Source organism: Lissotriton vulgaris, chromosome 2_1, assembly GCF_964263255.1.
Source record: "Lissotriton vulgaris chromosome 2_1, aLisVul1.2, whole genome shotgun sequence".
NCBI classification, from domain to species: Eukaryota; Metazoa; Chordata; class Amphibia; order Caudata; family Salamandridae; genus Lissotriton; species Lissotriton vulgaris.
In genome coordinates this window covers 1,105,077,858-1,105,098,033 of record NC_141687.1, presented here as the reverse complement: position 1 = coordinate 1,105,098,033, position 20,176 = coordinate 1,105,077,858, and the positions used below count along the sequence as shown (strand labels likewise).

The 20,176-nt window shown below is 44.9% G+C and overlaps 1 pseudogene; it reads left to right on the top strand.

Moving 5' to 3' along the window:
- The window catches only part of LOC147731677 (uncharacterized), a 94,504-nt pseudogene extending 74,597 nt beyond the window's left edge, over positions 1–19,907 (top strand).
- Positions 19,908–20,176: the final 269 nt, after the last annotated feature.

Below are 20,176 nucleotides of genomic sequence, written 5' to 3'. Positions count from 1 at the left end.
CCTCTGGAGGGCCACGCAGCCCCCCTCCTAAAATGTTAATAAGAAAAAAACAAGGATGCAGGCCCCGGTGGATGGGGGACCCATGGCCAAAAGTTGCTCAGGGCAGGGGGCCACACAGCCCCCTCCCATAAAAAAAAGAAAAATATAAAAAAGAAAACAGAAATCGGCAACTCACCAGAGGCCCACCCCCTCCCTGCAGCACTCTGCAAAGACGCGTCCAAAGTTGGGGAATTTAAGTCCCCACGAATACTGATGGTTCGTGGGGGCCAACTAGTCCACCAGGTACCTCCCGTAAGTGCCACATCGCTGGTTTTCAGAGAGGTGGTCAAAAACGCCATGCCCCTTTTTACACAACTCTGCAAATGCGCCTCTTGGTGCACTGCTGGTGGGGATATGTGATCCTCTTGTGTCCTGAGGATCTCGACGTGTTTGCAGATTGGTGTAAAAAGGGGTCGTGGCCTCAGACAACTCTCAGCAATCCAGGTGTGTGGCACTTACTGGAGGTACATGGTGGGCTAGTTGGCCCCCAGAGACCCTCAGGAATTAAGGGGACTTAATAGCCGAACTTAGAATGCGCGAGGAGGCACGTTTGCAGAGTGGTGGGGAAAGGGGGTGTGGCCTTTGTCCACCTTTCAGCAATTACACTGTGTGGGGCTTACTGGAGGTAAGACATAGACTAGTTGGCCCCTAAAGGACTTCAATCCCCATGCAAGAGCGCGCCAGGGAGCGCATTTGCAGAGTGGTGGGCAAAGGGGGTGTGGCCTGCTATGAGAACTTAGCAATCCTGCTGTGAGGGACTTACTGGTGGCAATAGGAGGGGTAATTGCCCCCCAAGGTTGTCGTTGGTGGCAACTACCCCTCTTGTTACCTGAAGTAAGTCCCACACAGTGGAATTGCTAAGACGTCTAAGAGGGACATGCCCTCCTTCCTCCATCACTCTGTAAAGGCACCTTCTGGCAGAGTTCAGAATGGGGGATGCAGTCCAATTTACTCCTGAGGGACTTTGGGGCCCAAGAAGCCCTCTTGGCACCTCTTCTAAGTCCAATCGAGCGGAATTCCTTTGCGCTGGTCGGTGGCCCTGGACCCTTTCTCCACCACTCTGCAAACTGACTCTGACTTGAATGTAGTTTTAATCCCCCTGCCCTATTATGTACTAGGTCCTTACAGAGGAGATTATGCCAATCACAAGGGTACCCCAAGGCATATTGTTCCCTAGTGTATGTACGTGTTTTCACTGTATTCTAACACAGGGCTGTGTTGCAGAGAGGTGGTCTGAGGCCACACCCTTTTTGACACCTCTCTGCAATACAGCTCTGTTGTGCTTACTGGAGGTACCTGGTGGGCTAGTTGGACTCAAGGGACCCTCAGGATTCAAAGGTACTTAATCCCCCAACTTTAAATGCTCCACGGGGTGCCTTTGCTCAGTGGTGAAGGGAGGGGGAAGGGCCTGATATGACAAGTGTGCAAACGAGCCCTGTGGTGCATTTTAAGGTGGGGGATTAAGTCCTGTTGAACCCGGAAGGTCTCTGGGGGCCAACTAACCCACCAGGTACCTCCAATAAGTTCCACAGAGGTGTGTTGCAGAGATGTGTAAAAAGGGGAGTGGCAACACAGCTATGTGGCGCTTACTTGAGATACCTGGTGGGCTAGTTGGCCTCCAGGGACCCCCAGGATTGAAGGGGAATTAATACCCCAACTTAAAATGTGCCATGGGGCGCGTTTGCACACTTGTCACGTCAGGCCCCACCCCTTCCCTGAACCACTGTCCAAATGCACCTGTGGCACATTTTTAGTTGGGGGATTAATTCCCCTTCAATCCTGAGGGTCCTTGGATGCCAACTAGCCCACCGGGTACCTCCAGTAAGCGCCACAGGTCTGTGTTGCAGAGAGGTGGTCCGAGGCCACGCCCCTTTTACACCTCTCTGCAACGCAGCTCTGTGGCACTTACTGGGGGTACCTGGTGGGCTAGTTGGACCCCAGGGACCATTGGGATTCAAGGGGACTTAATCCCCCAACTTACAACGAGCCAGGGGGCGCGTTTGCACATTGGTGCAGGAAGGGTGCAGGCCTGATATGGCAAGTGTGCAATCCTAGCTTGCTTCACCTATAATAGGTACAGTCTAGCAGTAGCAGTGCAAGCTTCCTGCATCTAGAACAGGTACAGTCTGGCAGGAGCAGTGCAAGCTTCTTTCACCTAGAACAGGTATAGCGTGGCAGCAGATGAGCAAGCTTCATTCATGTAGAACAGGAACAGCCTGGCAGCAGTAAGCTTCCTTCACCTAGAAGGGGTACAGCCCAGCAGCAGCAGTGGAAGCTTCCTTCACCTAGAACAGGTACAGCCTGGCTGCAACAGTGCAAGCTTCATTCACCTAGAACAGGTGCACCCTGGCAGCAGATGAGCAAGCTTCCTTCACCTACAACAGGTATGGTCCGGCAGAAGTGCAAGCTTCCTTCACCTAGAACAGGTATAGCCGGCAGCAGTGCAAGCGTCCTTCACCCAGAAAAAGAACATAGGTTTTTGGAGGCCACGCTCACCTTTCTCCACCACTCTCCAAATGTGACTGCTATGTTATAGTTAGAAATTAGCATTTAAAAAAGACTTTGAAATTCACTGAGAAAAACATAAGTTTCAGGGACGTTATAGTTAGAAATTAGCATTTAAGAAACCTTTGAAATTCACTGAGAAAAACATAGGTTTCAGGGACGTTATAGTTAGAAATTAGCATTTAAGAAACCTTTGAAATTCACTGAAAAAACCATAGGTTTCAGGGACATTATAGTTTGTTGGAGATTTCACACGTACAAAACCAATGAAATTCAGCTGTTATAGTTAGTAGAGCTAACTATAACTCGCGCCCCCGCAATGCACTGCTGATGACATTATATATATCACATCACTCATGACATGCTCAGTGACATTACTGATGATATCACTGATGACATCTCAAATGCCATCACTGATTACATCATCCATGTGATCATCTGATGCACCTTCTCACACACTAATAAAACCTTTCATACGCCCACTCTAAAATCCAGACCACCAATATCGAAACCATAGACAGACCAATAGCAGTTAGTACATAACTGCTCAGTGATTTATATGTCTACACACACATCCACCCACTAACCCATACAGTCACTCATACACACAGTCATTCATCAATACAGCCACTGATATATCCACTCAGACACCCATATAGACTCTCACACACTGCCACTCACCCACAGAGTTACTCACACACCTGGTCAGTCATGCAAAGAAAGTATCACACACCCCTTTACTTGCCTATACAGTCATACACATACCACTGGACTTATTTATACAGATACCAACACATACTTACTCTCTTAAACAATCACTCATAGACACACACACTTATCCATACAGCTACTCTTGCAATCACTCACTCTCATACATAGTCATTTATATACTCCAACACTCACATATACTCCTTTAAAATATATGTAGTTACTCACACATGCACCACTGAAAAATCCATTCAGTCACCAACACACCCATACACACACTCACAACCCAAACAGCTGTTTCGACATGCACTCTTGAACCCATACACTCAGTGAATCAACCACTCACATATCTATGTATAGAGTCACACACCTCCTACCCACCTACAAAGACACTCAGGCACCCATATAGATACTCAGACAAGCAATCTATAACCCAAGACAGTCATGTAGCTACTCACCAACTCATGCAGCCGCTAATACACCAATAGACAGACTGATACAGACATTTACACAGTTTAGTCACTAACTCATGCATTCAGAAAGATATGCTTAATTATACACTTATACAGTCAGTCACACACCTACTAAATCATCCATTGACACACTTATACACCCACTCATTCTTTGAGGTTCGTTTGGAAGTGAAACCCGTTATGGCGAATTTGCTGGGCACAACAAAAGCACTTTGATTGGCACCTGGAACCTTGGGTCCGCTCATCGTCATTTGTTTTTTTCTTTGGAAGGCAACTGTTGATGGCGAAGCTCCATATCTGGAGTCAAGCTATCCTGGCCGAAGACGGCTGATAGCCAGAAACCGGTCCTAGGATGCTTGATTCCGGTCCTGGAAAAACATGGCTTGGCAGTTCCGGCTGCACTGTTCCCATGAGACACAGGGTCAAGACTGATTTGCATATGGCCATGTCTGAACTGGGGTGGTGTGGAGAGCAAAAAAACGTTGGATTTAGGCCCAGATCTCTGTACTGGGGTGAATGGATGACATTGTTCTGCTTTCTGTCCATCAACTGTGGGTTTTGCATTTGAAGCTCCATATATATATATATATATATTATATATATATATATATATATATATATCAGCACAAATCTTCAAACCTCCACTGCACAGCGGCGAGAGAAGAGACAGACCCCACGCTTTCCAGGCAAGATGTTTTATTTAGTTCTTGTGCCTTCCAAAATGCAACGTTTCGACTACTGACGTAGTCTTGTTCACACACCACATTGCACAAGGTGGAAACTTTTTTTTATATCTTTTGCAGTGAAGACACACCCATCCGGGTCCCACCTCCAAACGTGAGTCACATGTTTAGACATTTAAAACAACAGGGCCTTGATTAAAGGCACAGTACATTGTAGCGCCATGTTAATGTGACAATGTTGCAATCCAGAGTAAAGACATTTGTGTCTATTAACATATTTACATAGGTCATTCTGTACAAATAATTCTATATACAGTAACTTTTTGACTGGATGTTTGAAATAACCGCATGAATGCGTAAATATTTCATTATGAAAGTTGACTGGAAAACATAATCTGCATTAATGCGTGTTATTAGTCGCATTAGTTACAGTATTGGTTTCATGCAGGTTGTTTGTGTAAACCGTATCATTTTATCTACGGATTCAGGAATAACCGCATGAGTGCGAAAAAAAACATTATTCTAGAGTTAACCAGAAAATAATAATGTGCATGAATGCAGTATGAATTATATACAACTTCATAAGAGAATGTATTATAGCAACATATAGCAATTCATTTAAATCACAGCAGTGCCCTACAGTATGTTGTCATAACCACCAAACATATTGACTTAAAACACCAAAACAGCACCTAGGTGTACTATACAATTATAAACATAATATAGTCCCAATTTCCTATATATGACAAAGTATATATACATCTATACATTATTCATGTGTCCAATATCATGATTATATAGGAACTATTTACATCAAAATGTTGTGTATCTAAAAAAAGTAAGAGTGCTTGAATAAATAACCAGTGTCACGAAAATCACCAAAAAAAAATAATTCTTAAGTGTTTGTTTAAAAAACTGTGCTGTCTTGAAAACTAAAACAGCCAGACCTTTAAAGAGACAGGACTACAGAATACCTAAAAATAGGTGCTGTTATACAGGATTTCATATATATACACGCTATATACAATTCTATTTATTGTGCTCACGTTCTGTCCACTATGTACATTATCATGCAGAGTGTCAGTGCAAAATATATGTTCCTACAGGAAGTTATGCAGGTCCTCCGTTGCATTCAACCCGTTTGGTTGTTTGCTGTCGAGTTTAATGATATATTGTGTTTCCAACCGGCGCAATAATTTGTCACGGTCACCTCCTCGTCTGAGGGGGGCCACGGCGTCAATGACATAATAGGTTAGACATGACAAATCCCTATTGTGTCTGCTGTTAAAATGACGCGCCACTGGATATGCTCCATCGTGGTTGACTATGGCTCTGAGGTGTTGCAGTATCCTGACATGCACCTGTGCACCGGTGCTGCCCACATAACGTAGGCCGCACGTGCAAGTTAGGACATATACCGCAAACTCCGTGCGGCAGTTGTAATTGCCTTGGATACAGAAATCAGTATCAGTAAACGGAGTGCGATAGTGAGTGGTATTTTGTCCAAACTTGCATGCTCGACAGGAGGAACATTTGTGAAAGCCCTTTCTCCCGAACCACTGATCCATTCTAGGTAGTTCTGGGCTGGATCGTGATAATTTGCTGCGCATACTACACACGCGCCTAAATGTAATGGTGGGCTTGTCGGGAGTTAAATCGCGTGACACTGCATCTGTTTTGAGGACTGCCCAATGTTTATTTACAATGGATTTGATTTTGCGGTGCTGTTGGCTATAGGTTGTTATAAGTCTGCTAGAATTTGAGGTTGTATCACTCTCAAGGGGTTTAGGTAATAACAAAGAGTCTCTAGTTCTTTCACCGCGTATATATATATGTGTGTGTATATATGTATATATATATATATATATATATACGCAAATCCAAATGGAACCTCAGTCTGCTCACCAACGTTGTGCACGCTGCTTTGAACACCAAAGGAACCACGAACCACAAACTTCAGGCAAGTAATTTATTTTTTGTTGTTTTTCCTCCTGATGTGTTTCGGGTACCACTCGCCCTTCTTCACATGCCCAGATCTATTTGTAGATATATCAATACAGAAAAAAGGGTCTTTCATACCTGATTTACCATCACTGCTTAAATGCACTTACATTCACATCTACAACAAGGACCTCACCACAATACACCTCTTACTCTGAATTTACCAGAGATAAGACCCATATTTAAAATGTATTTAAATGTGCAAATACGCAATATTCATAAAGTGCTGATACTAAAAAGTGTTCTACCTAACTCTTCCCTCATTGTTTTTAAAATGTTTGGGCAAAGAAATAAAGTCCAGGGACATGGTATACATCAAGGACTGAATAAAATCCATACCTGAATGCATCACACTGACCATAAGTCGCTGCTGATCTGATTATTTATATACAGAGGAACTGATGAAAATAAAACCCTACATTTCTCAAAAAGGTAAGGAAACCTCACTAGAGGTATTTGAGCGCCATTTTAAAGATAATTGTGCAGGTCTTCGTTATTATTAAGGCCATGCGGAAACTTAATGTCAAGCTCTAGAATTAATTTAGTCTCCAGTTGTTTCAGGGATTTTTCACGATCTCCTCCCCGACGCTTTTTAGGGATAGCTGCTACCACAAAGTAACTCAAGCAATTTAAGTCATTATTGTGTATTTGCTTGAAGTGGCGAGCTACTGGATATGAGGAGTCGCTGTTCACTATAGCACGTAGATGCTGCAAGATCCTGACATGCACCTGCAGCTTAGTACTACCCACATACCTCAAACCGCAGGTGCATGTCAGGATGTATAGAGCATACTCAGTCCTGCATGTAAAATTGCCCTGAATGGCGATTTCATTTGGGCTTAATGGTGACAAATAGTGTGTTGTGTTCTGCCCAAATTTACAAGCTCTACAAGTAGAGCATTTAGTAAAACCATTCTTAGGCTGTAGCCAAGTTTTGGCGACTGCCAACTCTGGGCATGCTTTTTCAATCTGTGTGCGCATAGATATGCCCTTCCTGTACGTGACAGTGGGTTGCGATGGTAATCGAGTGGACGACACCCCATCTGTTAACACAATTGGCCAGTGACGTTTAACAATTGCCCGCACCTTCCTTTATTGTTTACCAAAGGCGGTAATCAACCTCGGGGCAGAATTGTCATTTGTAGGTTTCTCATCTTTATCGGTAAGCAGTAATTCTCTAGATCTTTCATTTGTTTTATTAATGGCCCTTTTAAGAATATATGTAGATATATATATATAATAGCTCAAGGGGGACTGTTGGAGAAACCTGTCGAGTGCAAGGCAGGAACCCACCCACCTTTGGAGACTGCTGCCGGGCGCTGGGCTGCTGACACCGCTGTGAACTCCCGCTGATGGCGCCATTCACCATCTCGGCACCCGAGGGGAGGAACTACGGTTCCCAGCGTCCCTAGCGGCTGAACACCACCACTTCCTGTCCCGCGCACCAGGAGGTGCATAAAATCACGGAGCACACTCGGTGGAGCGGGGACTGTTGGAGAAACCTGTCGAGTGCAAGGCAGGAACCCACCCACCTTTGGAGACTGCTGCCGGGCGCTGGGCTGCTGACACCGCTGTGAACTCCCGCTGACGGCGCCATTCACCATCTCGGCACCCGAGGGGAGGAACTACGGTTCCCAGCGTCCCTAGCGGCTGAACACCACCACTTCCTGTCCCGCGCACCAGGAGGTGCATAAAATCACGGAGCTCCCTCGGTGGAGCGGGGACTGTTGGAGAAACCTGTCGAGTGCAAGGCAGGAACCCACCCACCTTTGGAGACTGCTGCCGGGCGCTGGGCTGCTGACACCGCTGTGAACTCCCGCTGACGGCGCCATTCACCATCTCGGCACCCGAGGGGAGGAACTACGGTTCCCAGCGTCCCTAGCGGCTGAACACCACCACTTCCTGTCCCGCGCACCAGGAGGTGCATAAAATCACGAAGCTTCCTCCACGTCGCGGACGCGCGCAGACGGCGCCGGGCGGAGCCCGGGCAGAGGGCGGGCCGTCTGTGGCCGTCAGTGGTCAGCAGTGGTCGGGCGGGCCACCCCTCTAACATTGCCATCTTGTCCGTGGTGAGTCTACTTTCTTCTACTAGCATGGAGCCTGCTGACACAGTTGTTACACAGGATGATTTCCCTTTCCCCCCCCTACATTCGAGTCCCTACTTGAAAACGCACTTACCTTGGTATCAAACGAAATAGCTGATACTGAAAGGAGAATGTCCATGAGTTGTACTAACAATATTACACAGCCGATATCACTGTCAAATAGCCCTGGCATTCCACTATCACCAGTTGTTGTCATTACAAAACCGGTACTGATATCAACACCCCCCGTATCCCTGTTAACTGAAACTGTTTCCACTATTACAATAGCCTCCCAGGATGGTGCCATTACCTCGGGAACCATGGAAACTAGTAATAAACAGGGAGGGGAAAAACGCAAAAGAGGCATCACCAAGCAAAGTGCCAACAAAAGGAAACAACCACCAACTAACAACCTCTAATACTATATGGACCCAAACAACACTAATGGGAGATAACTATAATCTCTCGAAACAAAATGGGAACCTTATAGAAACTATAGTTGACACTATTTTTAACTGACTAGAGAAGCAAATGATCAACCAGTTTAATAACGTTTTTAAAAGACTTGATAGATTAGATAACCTGGTCAAAAATGGAGAAACAAAAAGAAAGGGGTCTGCAATCTTGGACCAAATCAGAGCCGACCGTCTCTTAAAAGAACTGGAATCTGTAAGCAACACTCTGTCACTAAAGAAACAGGAAGCTTCCACCTTATCGGGTGGGGGCATGAGTAACCTTGGAACATTACCCCCGCCTATTGCACCACCCACAATTCAACCCCGATCCGTCAATGGAGGGAAGAATCCGACAAAATCCAATTTACCTACCAAACCGACCCCCACACCTGCACCTAGAAAAACTACCCCTCCCCGTTATTACCAACAACAATGCTTCCAATCACAATAACGGTCCTGCCCAACCTACAACAGCAACAAGATCAACTACTGCTAACAATAAGGGTATTGGGCAACCAGGGACAAGCAAGCCTTTTAAACATCAAGGGCCTGCCTTACATTTGCCACCGGATGCCTGTCCTTTTGTCCTGGTTCTTGCAGGAGTACCACCGTTGAGGGAGGACCAGGGGGAATCATGGGTGCAACTGCGAAACAAATGCATAGACTGGCTGACTAAGCACAAAGGTGTTGGATACGATATCTCAAGAGAGATTCTATCGGCTCGCAGGGTATCGTGGGTTGGGCCCTTACTCAAAGATAAGGAAGGCGATTGCATAGTTCTCAATTTTAAGAACCCTAGTACTGTAAGAAACCTTCTCAACAGAAATAGCAACTGTTCTGCCATCTCTACTGTTGCAACCATGTTACCTTTGAGCTATTTCTACAGACAACCTTCAATGCAATCTCGGCCACCCTTTATGCAATTTCAACCACCACCAATGCATTTTCAACCACCACCAATGCATTTTCAGCCACCCCCTATGCAATTCCAGCCGGCTCCATTTCCATTCAAGATGTTTAATAGATTTGCACCTTTGTCGGATTTGGATATGCAAGACTGACCACCTTTGACTAACCCAGTTGAATTACCTCTGGCACCAATTTCTGAATCCCAGGAAGTCCCACAACCTTTGCCACGGACTGCTGCGAGACAAATATCACCCAACCATAGACTGTTGCTCCAGGATTCCGAACTATCTCTTGTTAGTTGGAGCATAGCGGGTCTTAACTCCAAACTGAAAATTAAAGAATGGTCAGACTGGGTTAATAATAACTGTGACATATTGATGCTACAAGAGACTTGGTGCACAACTACACCCACAATGGAGGGTTTTTGTTGCTACAACTTAAAGGCTTCTCCCTCACCCATGGGTCGCCCCAGTGGGGGTCTATCTATCTGGTCCAAAATAAAACCCGGGGTGCAAACCAAACCGATCCCTACACCGGGTAATTGTTTTATGGCTATGAAGTACACTAACAGGATGAAACTATGTATAATTAATTTTTATAATAATGATTTCGTTACCCGTCCCAATGACAATTTTATGTTATTGTTTAATTTTATTGATGAAATTATGGAGGGGCAGAAGTATGGGCCCTTTGATGGCATCTGCATTGGAGGGGATTTTAATGCCCATATGTATCGCAATAGCCCACTATGCAAAAACGGTGAGGAGCTGAAAAACCATCTAGCCTCCCGTGACCTAGTAAATGTAATGGAAATTGCAGGTTCTAGTGCAAATAATATAATAACACCTACATATATAGATCAGGGATGTGCCTCCACGATAGATTACATATTTATCTGCCCAACAATAAGTGATATATTTCTAAAAGCAAAAGTCATCTGTTCCGCATATAGTGACCACTATCCGCTTAGAATATACTTACATAATCCACAGATCACAAAGGTTGCAGCGAGAATAGAGACTGGGGCACAAAACTTGGCATTATCTACTGATAGATTAAGACTAATATGGAAAGGAGTGGACAATAAAGATATTTTAGCCAGAGTAATTAAAAAACATCCTAAGACAGTAGAGACCTGTCTGTCATACACGAGGCCTGGCGGCGATGTGGTTGTTGCCTTTGGCAATCTCTGTGGGGCTATTAAAAGAGAATCCTCTAAACCAGCCAGGCATAATATAGATCATGGTCCTCGCTGGTTTGACTCTTCCTGCTCTAGGGCCAATAGGGACTTGAGGGCTGCCTTAAAAATTAATCCAAGGGATGCTCCACTCGTGAGAGAATTAAGATCAAAATATAAAACTGCGCTACGCATCAGATCTGAGGCCCTAGTGATTAACCACTGGTAATCTCTCACGCGTACTGCCACATTAAAGGACATGACAGGTTTTTGGAGAGAAGTTAAGTCCCTAAGATCCTTTGGTTCTAACATCAAACCAATCAACTGTAATATAACTGGTGAGGCGTGGGTAGAGCATTTTTCCAAAATGTATGCTATATCAGCCACTTCTCTAGATACTGTCCCTCTATCCAATACTGTTGAACCACTGAACTTCTCATTACTCGAGGTCGAGGATGCTATAATCGATAGCGCCAGTAATAAAGCTCCCGGCCCGGATGGTCTTTCCATTGACCAGATTAAATCCGAAATTAATTTTTGGGCCCCTTTATTATGCAACTTATTTAATAACTTGACTGTCAGCGCAGTTCCCGAATCCTGGTCGAACAGTGTCATCGTACCGATATTCAAAAAAGGTGACAGGTCGGACCCTGCCTGTTACCGTCCGATCTCACTGATCGATAACACGCTAAAGGTCCTTGGAAGGGTAATCTTTAAAAGGATAAGGAATTGGGCTGAGGATAATAACGTTCTACATTGTAGTCAACTGGGATTTAGAAGCCATGTAGGCACTGTAGAACAATGTCTTAATTTGAATTTGATTATGGCCAAATACACTATTGTTAAAAAATCCCCACTTTATTTAGGCTTCATGGATCTGAGTTCCGCATTTGATTTTGTTAATCGTTCTAGGTTGTGGTCACTTTTGCTTGATTATGGTTTGGATGACTCACTGGTGTATTTTCTTTCTTATTTACATAGGGATTTAAAAGCGAGAGTACGAATTAATAATGATGGCGAATTATCCAATGACGTTTTTATTAGCAGAGGAGTTAGACAGGGCTGCGTACTCGCCCCACTGCTTTTTATTCTATATATTAACGGGTTGAGTAGCACTTTGAGCAAGATCACTAAGGATGTACCAATTATAAATGATTCCCCCATTACTACTCTACTCTATGCGGATGACGCAGTATTAATGGGGCGCACCCCGAATGCTTTACGCACTTTAATCACTGGGTTTGTTGCCTTTATGTCCGACCTAGGTTTAAATACCAATTTTAAAAAATCTTTTATTATGAACTGTGGACCTTAAAAGTACAATATTACCTCAATTAAATAAGGCGACAATATTTTAAAATGCACTAGCACTTTCCCTTATTTAGGATTATTATTTTCTACCACAGGCTCATGGCAGCCACATGCTGCCTATGCAAGAAATAAAATTGGTAAGTCAATCAATTCAATTTTATCTCTCCGACAACCAAAACTGGCTGATGTCGTTACCCCCCTGCTCAATATTTATCGAACCCAATGCCAACCAACTGGGACATATTCAGCAGAAGTGTGGGGTTATTGTAACAGCACGTCTCTCCAGTTGGAGGAAAATAGATTTTGTAGGAGGGTGCTGGGGGGAGTTCTTTGTGCCCCTACATTTATTTGTCACAATGAACTGAGGTTGCCATACATTGTTGATATTATCAGGTCTAGGCCCGCGCTTTTCTGGATAAAAATATGGTCAAATCCAGCGGCATCCTTAACGCGCAGTATAATATCTGACTGCTTATTATGCGAAAGATCCCATCACATACCTTGGCTAAATGCTGTCAAGAATAGCCTGCTGAGCGTGGGACAGGGTTCTTTGTTCAGCTCTCCTAATACCATTGTACCCGCTCATAAGAACAGTGTCAAACGGGCATTGCTTGACTCATATAAAGAGGAACGAATGAGATCTGAATTTACCAAACCTGTTGTTATTAGATATTTGCCCCTTACTGATCTAGGCAACGATAACTTAAACAAGTTTTGCAGATACCTGTCAATCCCAATAGGAAGATGGAATCGGAGTCTTTTGTTCAGGTTCCGGGATGGAAGCATAGTCAATTTACTCAGCTTCCCCCTTGGCTATAACAAAAAACTAGAAGAGTTGGATTGTCCCTGCTCTGAAGGCGGAAAACAAAGTAAATGTAAATGTAAATGTACATGTATTTATATAGCGCAAATTGCCCACATTGCAGGCATCTATGCGCTTGCTTAGGGAACCCGTCCTGGTATTCCCCTGTGAGATAACCCCGGCAGGGTATCCACAAGGTGAAAGCCAGGCATCCCGCCGCGAGGGGCCGTTGTGGAGATTAAGCAAGCTATTGCCCAGAGTCGCAGAGTGTGAACCCGTGAGTCGAGTAGGCACCAGAGCGAGAATTATCGAGTCCATGAAATTATTGAGCCTAACCCCCGTCGAGGCGGGGAATTGAACCCTGGTCCAGGGCTGATCTCAGCTTCCGGGTCTGCCGTCTCTAACCCCTGAGCCACACTTCTCCGCTTCTCTCAAAGTCTGTTGCATTATTTTCTCTTCTGTGGCCATTATAAATTGTACACCCGCCAATATTTAATGCCGATTCTCCGCAAATACAACCTAAGGGATTTTAATCTGGCATTGAGATTTCTACAAATGCTGCTCACAGATGAAGTCATGTATACTGTAAGCTGTTTTATAAAAGTTTGTGTGAGATCGAGGGCAAGTATGGAACACGCATAACGGACAACAGTACTGTGCTATTTAACGCACTCTGCACTTTATTATTCTGTTATAATTTGATTACAGATTTAATTATATATGTGTCTGGATATGTACGATCATTTCAGGAGTGTATAAATTGAATCCTGTGACTAAATATATTAATAGATCAATGTTTCTCTCTTTATTATGTATTTCGCACTTTCTACTATGTATTTCGCACCTTATGCCATATATGCTGCTTAAACCCAACTGGAAAATTCTGTTTTTAATTTTTATACATGTTTTTAATGTGTTTTAAATGTATTTCATTCTGTATGTACTTTTATGGATGTACTAAATCCCGAATAAAGATCATTTGAACTTGAACTAATAGCTCAAGGGCTATTTGCTTAAACATACATACATGTATATATATATATATATATATATATATATATATATATATATATATATATATATATATATATATATATATATATATATATATATATATATATATATTTAAGCAAATGGCCCTTGAGCTTCAAGAAGTCACCCCACACTGTTTCGCCATCCGCCATCTGCTTGGCCTCGATGCAGCTCTCATGGCCTTTCTCCTTTGTAATTAATCAAGTTCATCCGATGCATTTCAAGGCCATCAACGCCTCTTCTTTTAGGGACTACACACAAAGAATGCCATTTTCACCTTCTAATTCGAATTTCTTTTTGTTCGAATTTCTTCTCCCTCAGTGGGCGTGGCTGTAGATATCACCCATCAGCATGCTGGTAGGTGTAGTTCCTGAAGGTGAAAGAAGTTTGTTTTAGTCCTTAAGTAGGTGCATAACTTCGTGTACTATTTAATGAACATTAAAACCTTAATTAAGTAGGCAGGAGAATAAGGATAGGGAGCTGCCGTTCAAATAAACAGTGTCCTGCAAAGCCAAGAATCTGTGCCTCGGCGCAGCTTTCCCACATGCTCAGCTTCTGTCTGCATGCGGAGAATGGTGCTCTTCCCCACGGCCAAGGACAGCCGTGTATGTAATGTGTTTAAGCAAATAGCCCTTGAGCTTCAAGTAGTCACCCCACACTGTTTCGCCATCCAGCCTGCTTGACCTCGATGCAGCTCTCATGGCCTTTCTCCTTTGTAATTAATCAAGTTCATCCGACGCGTTTCGAGGCCATCAACGCCTCTTCTTCTTGGGACTACACACAAAGAATGCCGTTTTCACCTTCTAATTCGAATTTCTTTTTGTTCGAATTTCTCCTCCCTCAGTGGGCGTGGCTGTAGATATCACCCATCAACATGCTGGTAGGTGCAGTTCCTGAAGGTGAAAGAAGTTTGTTTTAGTCCTTAAGTAGGTGCATAACTTTGTGTACTATTTAATCAAAATTAAAACCTTAAGTAGGCAGGAAAATAAGGATATAGAGCTGCCGTTCAAATAAAAGGTGTCCTGCAAAGCCAAGAATCTGTGCCTCGGCGCAGCTTCCCCGCATGCTCTGCTTCCTTCTGTATGCGGAGAATGGTGCTCTTCCCCACTGCCAAGGACAGCAGTGTATGTAATGTGTTTAAGCAAAGAGCCCTTGAGCTTCAAGAAGTCCCCCCACACTGTTTCGCCATCCGGCCTGCTTGGCCTCGATGCAGCTCTCATGGCCTTTCTCCTTTGTAATTAATCAAGTTCATCCGACGCGTTTCGAGGCCATCAACGCCTCTTCTTCTTGGGACTACACACAAAGAATGCCGTTTTCACCTTCACTTTCTCATTCGAATTTCTTTTTGTTCGAATTTCTCCTCCCTCAGTGGGCGTGGCTGTAGATATCACCCATCAGCATGCTGGTAGGTGTAGTTCCTGAAGGTGAAAGAAGTTTGTTTTAGCCCTTAAGTAGGTGCATCACTTCGTGTACTATTTAACCCTTTCGATGCTGATGACGAGCTCAGCTCGTCATCACCCAAAGGTGTTGTGTGCTGATGACGAGCTGAGCTCGTCATGGTGCCTCTAAAATGGCATTTTCCAGCACAGGGGGGAAAACGCCCAGCAGCCATGTGGCTAATCAACATTAAAACCTTAAGTAGGCAGGAGAATAAGGATATAGAGCTCTCATTCAAATAAACAGTGTCCTGCAAAGCCAAGAATCCGTGCCTCGGCGCAGCTTCCCCGCATGCTCTGCTTCCGTCTGCATGCGGAGAATGGTGCTCTTCCACACGGCCAAGGACAGCAGTGTATGTAATGTGTTTAAGCAAATAGCCCTTGAGTTTCAATAAGTCACCCCACACTGTTTCGCCATCCGGCCTGCTTGGCCTTGATGCAGCTCTCATGGCCTTTCTCCTTTGTAATTAAACAAGTTCATCCGACGCGTTTTGAGGCCATCAACGCCTCTTCTTCTTGGGACTACACACAATGAATGCTGTTTTCACCTTCTAATTCGAATTTCTTTTTTTTCGAATTTCTCCTCCCTCAGTGGGCATGGCTATAGATATCACCCATCAGCATGCTGGTAGGAGTAGTTCCTGAAACTTTAGAAGTTTTTCACTGCCAGGAGATGTCAACTTAACTACAAATGTCCTACTGTTTAAATACAATGCACTCTGCTCCATGAGCCTTTAGGGCCTACCTTAGGGTAGACATAGTATAAAAAAAAGTTTAGGCTTTGCAAAATGTATATTTTGACAGGTCAAAATGGGGGTTTAAAACTGAACTACAGGCTGCAGTGGCAAGGCAGAGACATTTTTTATAAAGGCTACTTCACTTGGCGGCACAATGAGTGCTGCAGGTCCAATAGTAGCATTTAACTTACAGGCACTGAGGTACATGTAGTACCATTTAATAGGGATGTACAAGTAAATTAAATGTGCCAATTAGGTGTATGCCAATCTTAGTTACCATGATGAGGAGACAGTATAAACACTTTAGCACTGATTAGCAGTTTCAGTACAGCTCCCTAAAAGTGTAAAAGGTAAGCTTAAAAGAAGACGTATTTTACATGTGAATTGTGAAAAATCCACATAAAAATCCACATCTTTTATGCAACATTGTGGCCTAACTGTATTTTTCCATCAACAAAAATTCTACTTTCTTCCAATTTGCAGCATTTAGATACAATCATATAAACGATAAAATATAAGAAAAGATTGAATTTTGATTACCTGCTTTGCTCAGTTATATTTTAAAAGTTATCATGTTGCCGTATTGTCAGTGTTAGCAAGAGCTTATCATGTTTATATTTGCGGCATCCCCTTTGATTTGCAGATAATTATCCCACTCCTTCTCTCATTTCCTTAGAGCACTGTGTCCAAGTACCACCTTCGAAGGCTAGTAGTCCTATGCACTACAGGAAGCCTTTCCACAACCCAGACAACATCTCCCTTTGGAAATGGGCCACAATGCCTTTTGACAGAAGAGGAGCCCTTCTTAGCATGGGTTGGTGCAGATGAGGCCTTAAGTCCTGTTCCTTTTTCTTTGATGCTTTGAAAGCGGGAGTGGACTTGTCTTGGGCAGAGTTTAATGGGAGCTGGAGATGAGTAAGTGCCATTCTTTTTTTCCTCGCTTATCTGACGTGTTTATGGTGTATGCGTAGCGGTTTCAGACGCGCTTATTGCAATAACTTGTGTTCTTGCTTGGTTTGTTTAGCGCAGTAGACTGTTGCCCGAGCGCTCTCCTTCCCGTTTTTCATGGACCTCGAATCTACGTACGCTGAGGGGATCCCGTGAGGCACATCATTGCCGCATGTGCTAGCTTGGTGACAGCGCTAACGCAGGCTTTGAAGTACGATTGGGAACGCGGGGGCTGAGCTGATTTCCCGCCCCGTCTCAACCAACCCTCTCCTTGACTCTGCTTTGGGTGATTTCTAGCCCCCATTACACGCTATTGCAGCGTCACATGGTGGTGTCTGTGTTAGTTTCTTGTCAGTTTCAAGGTGCACCGGAGAGGGGGCTGCCTGGTGGATTTCATAGGCGATTCTTGTGCTCTCACCCTCATTAATATGTCTTCTTCCGAACACCATTTTTACTCCTCCACACAGGAGGCAGAAATAGAATGGCCACCACTTAGTCTCCCTCCAGCAGTGGACCATGCCCTCTCGCAAGCCATCTCTAGGGCGCTGGCCCCCCTGCAGTAGAGGGTGGATCAGTTAGCTAAGAGCATTCCGGGGGTGTTCAATGACCCTAGTTTGGTGGCGGCGGGTCCTACTGTCTCCCAGGGGGAGAGTAGGAAGGCCATGAAGCATCACGCGGGGCACTTGGAAGGGTTTGACAGACTGAGGGAATCTTTCTTTAAAAGTGCACAAATGCTTAAACACGCACCGTGCCAGGAGGAGGAGGAGCCCGGGGAAACTGGTGATGCTGTCGCCCCAAATTCTGACCTCCAATGGCGGTCTTTCCCTGTAAGGGGGAGGGTGTATAGGAGAGTGATTTTTTCTCCGATGAGGACAACGACTCTGGTCATCCCTGGCACCCGGGTTCTCGGTCCTCTGAGTCCCAGGATGGGGACGGGGGACATTCCGACATGGTTGAAGCCACGCAGATCTACCATCCTAGGTTGTCCGAGTGGTTCCCTAATGCCAAAGTGGCGGACTATGTGACGTCTAAGATTTGCCAGCCTCTGGAGAGGGAGGTTAGAACTAGGATGATGGGCGAATGTTGCCGGCCTTCACTCAAAGGGAAGGTGGCGCACACTCCAGAGATTGTTGACAAACCTTGTACTTTTTTCGCAAAATATATGTGAGACCCTAAAAAAGGTATAGATAGATCCTGGAGAAATTTTCAGGATAAATTCCTTGAAGTAGTGGGGCCCTTGACTCAGATCATTCAACTGGCGGAGCGATCAAAAGAATCTTGAAACCATTTGTCTACGGACATAATCGCGGGTTGGGCACAGCGAGTAATATGCCTTCTCGGCAACGCAAATTGTGCCCTTGACGCAGAAAGGAAGAGATCCCTTCTTATAAAAATTGGGGGATACTTCTGAAGCGGGACCCGTGGCTCAGGGTAAACTTTATGGTGAACCGTTCGTCAAAGAGTTGAACAAATTTGTCACCACTTTTTTCGGCCCTAGACAAGGCTCAGGCCTCTATAAAATCGATTTTTCAGGGACGTGTTTTCGCCGGGGCCGGAAGAGGCAGGGGTCGCTCCTCTGGCCGCTCTCAGCAGCAAGCCCTCCAATAGAGGTCAGCAATGAAGGAACAATGGCTGGAACGACGGGCGCCAGGGAACCTTCTACCCCAGTAAAGGTTCCGGAAGAGGGAAAGGTCTGAACAACAGAGGAGGCGGGAACGCCCCTGGATGTCCCTCTGGTAAGGATTACCCTTTCTTCCCCTCAAGATCTGGGGGGGGGGGGTTCTCTCTTTACTCACAATTTGGGAAGGATAACTTCAGACCCTTGGGTATTGAAGACAGTAAGGGGCTTTCACATAGAGTTTTACGGCACCCCCGTTCAATCGGTGTGCCCAAGACTCTTACATTTCTCAGCAGAGGAGGAGAGTTTGATGGAGACTGAGATTTCCGATCTTCTACGGAAGGGAGCTGTTTGCAGGTCAGTACTTCACCCAAATGGTTTTCTCAGCAACCTCTTCCTAGTAGAGAAAAAAGACAAAGGCTTCAGGCCGGTTATCAATGTAAGAGAGTTCAACGAGTGGCTGGTTTACCGCCACTTCAAAATAAAGGGGAAATACACACTCTTCTTCGGGATATCCTCCTTCCAGGGAATTGGATGATACGAATTGACCTGAAGGATGCATACGTGACGGTTCCCATTTTTCCCCCTTACAGGCGATTTCTCCAGTTTGCTTGGAAGGGGCAGATTTTCGAATTTCGTGCACTGCCCTTCGCCTTTCATTTGCCCCATGGTGCTTCACGAAGCTGTTGCGCCCAGTGGTGGAGATCTTCCGTCAAAGGGGAGTGAGAATTATTATTTACCTGGATGATATCCTGATTTTGGATCAGTCTCTGTTACATCTCATCCGCAACGTGACCATGACTATTGCGTTACTCCAAGACCTGGGTTTTGTAATCAACGCTCAGAAGTCGGAACTACTTCCAGCACAGCAGATGGTCTTTCTGGGTTTTCTCATAAACTCGGTCTCGGCGTCCTGGAGTTTACCAGAACCAAAGGTGAACAAGATATGGAAGGAGCTATCACAGGTTCTACGGAGGGACAAGATTTAGCTGCGCACGCTCGCCAGAATAGTCGGATAACTCTCCTCGTCCATCCAAGCCATATTTCACGGCATGTTGCATTACAGGGCTCTTCAGAGATTGAATGCTCAGCATCCTCGGAGGGGTCTGACCTATTCATAGATCATCTCGTTATCAGAGGAGGCCAGGACCAAACTTCAGGGGTGGATCGACCACATGTCGGTCTGGAACGGTCGGGCTATTTTCTGGTCGGCCTTTGATTTGGTGATAGAGTCGGACGCCAGCAGATTGGGCTGGGG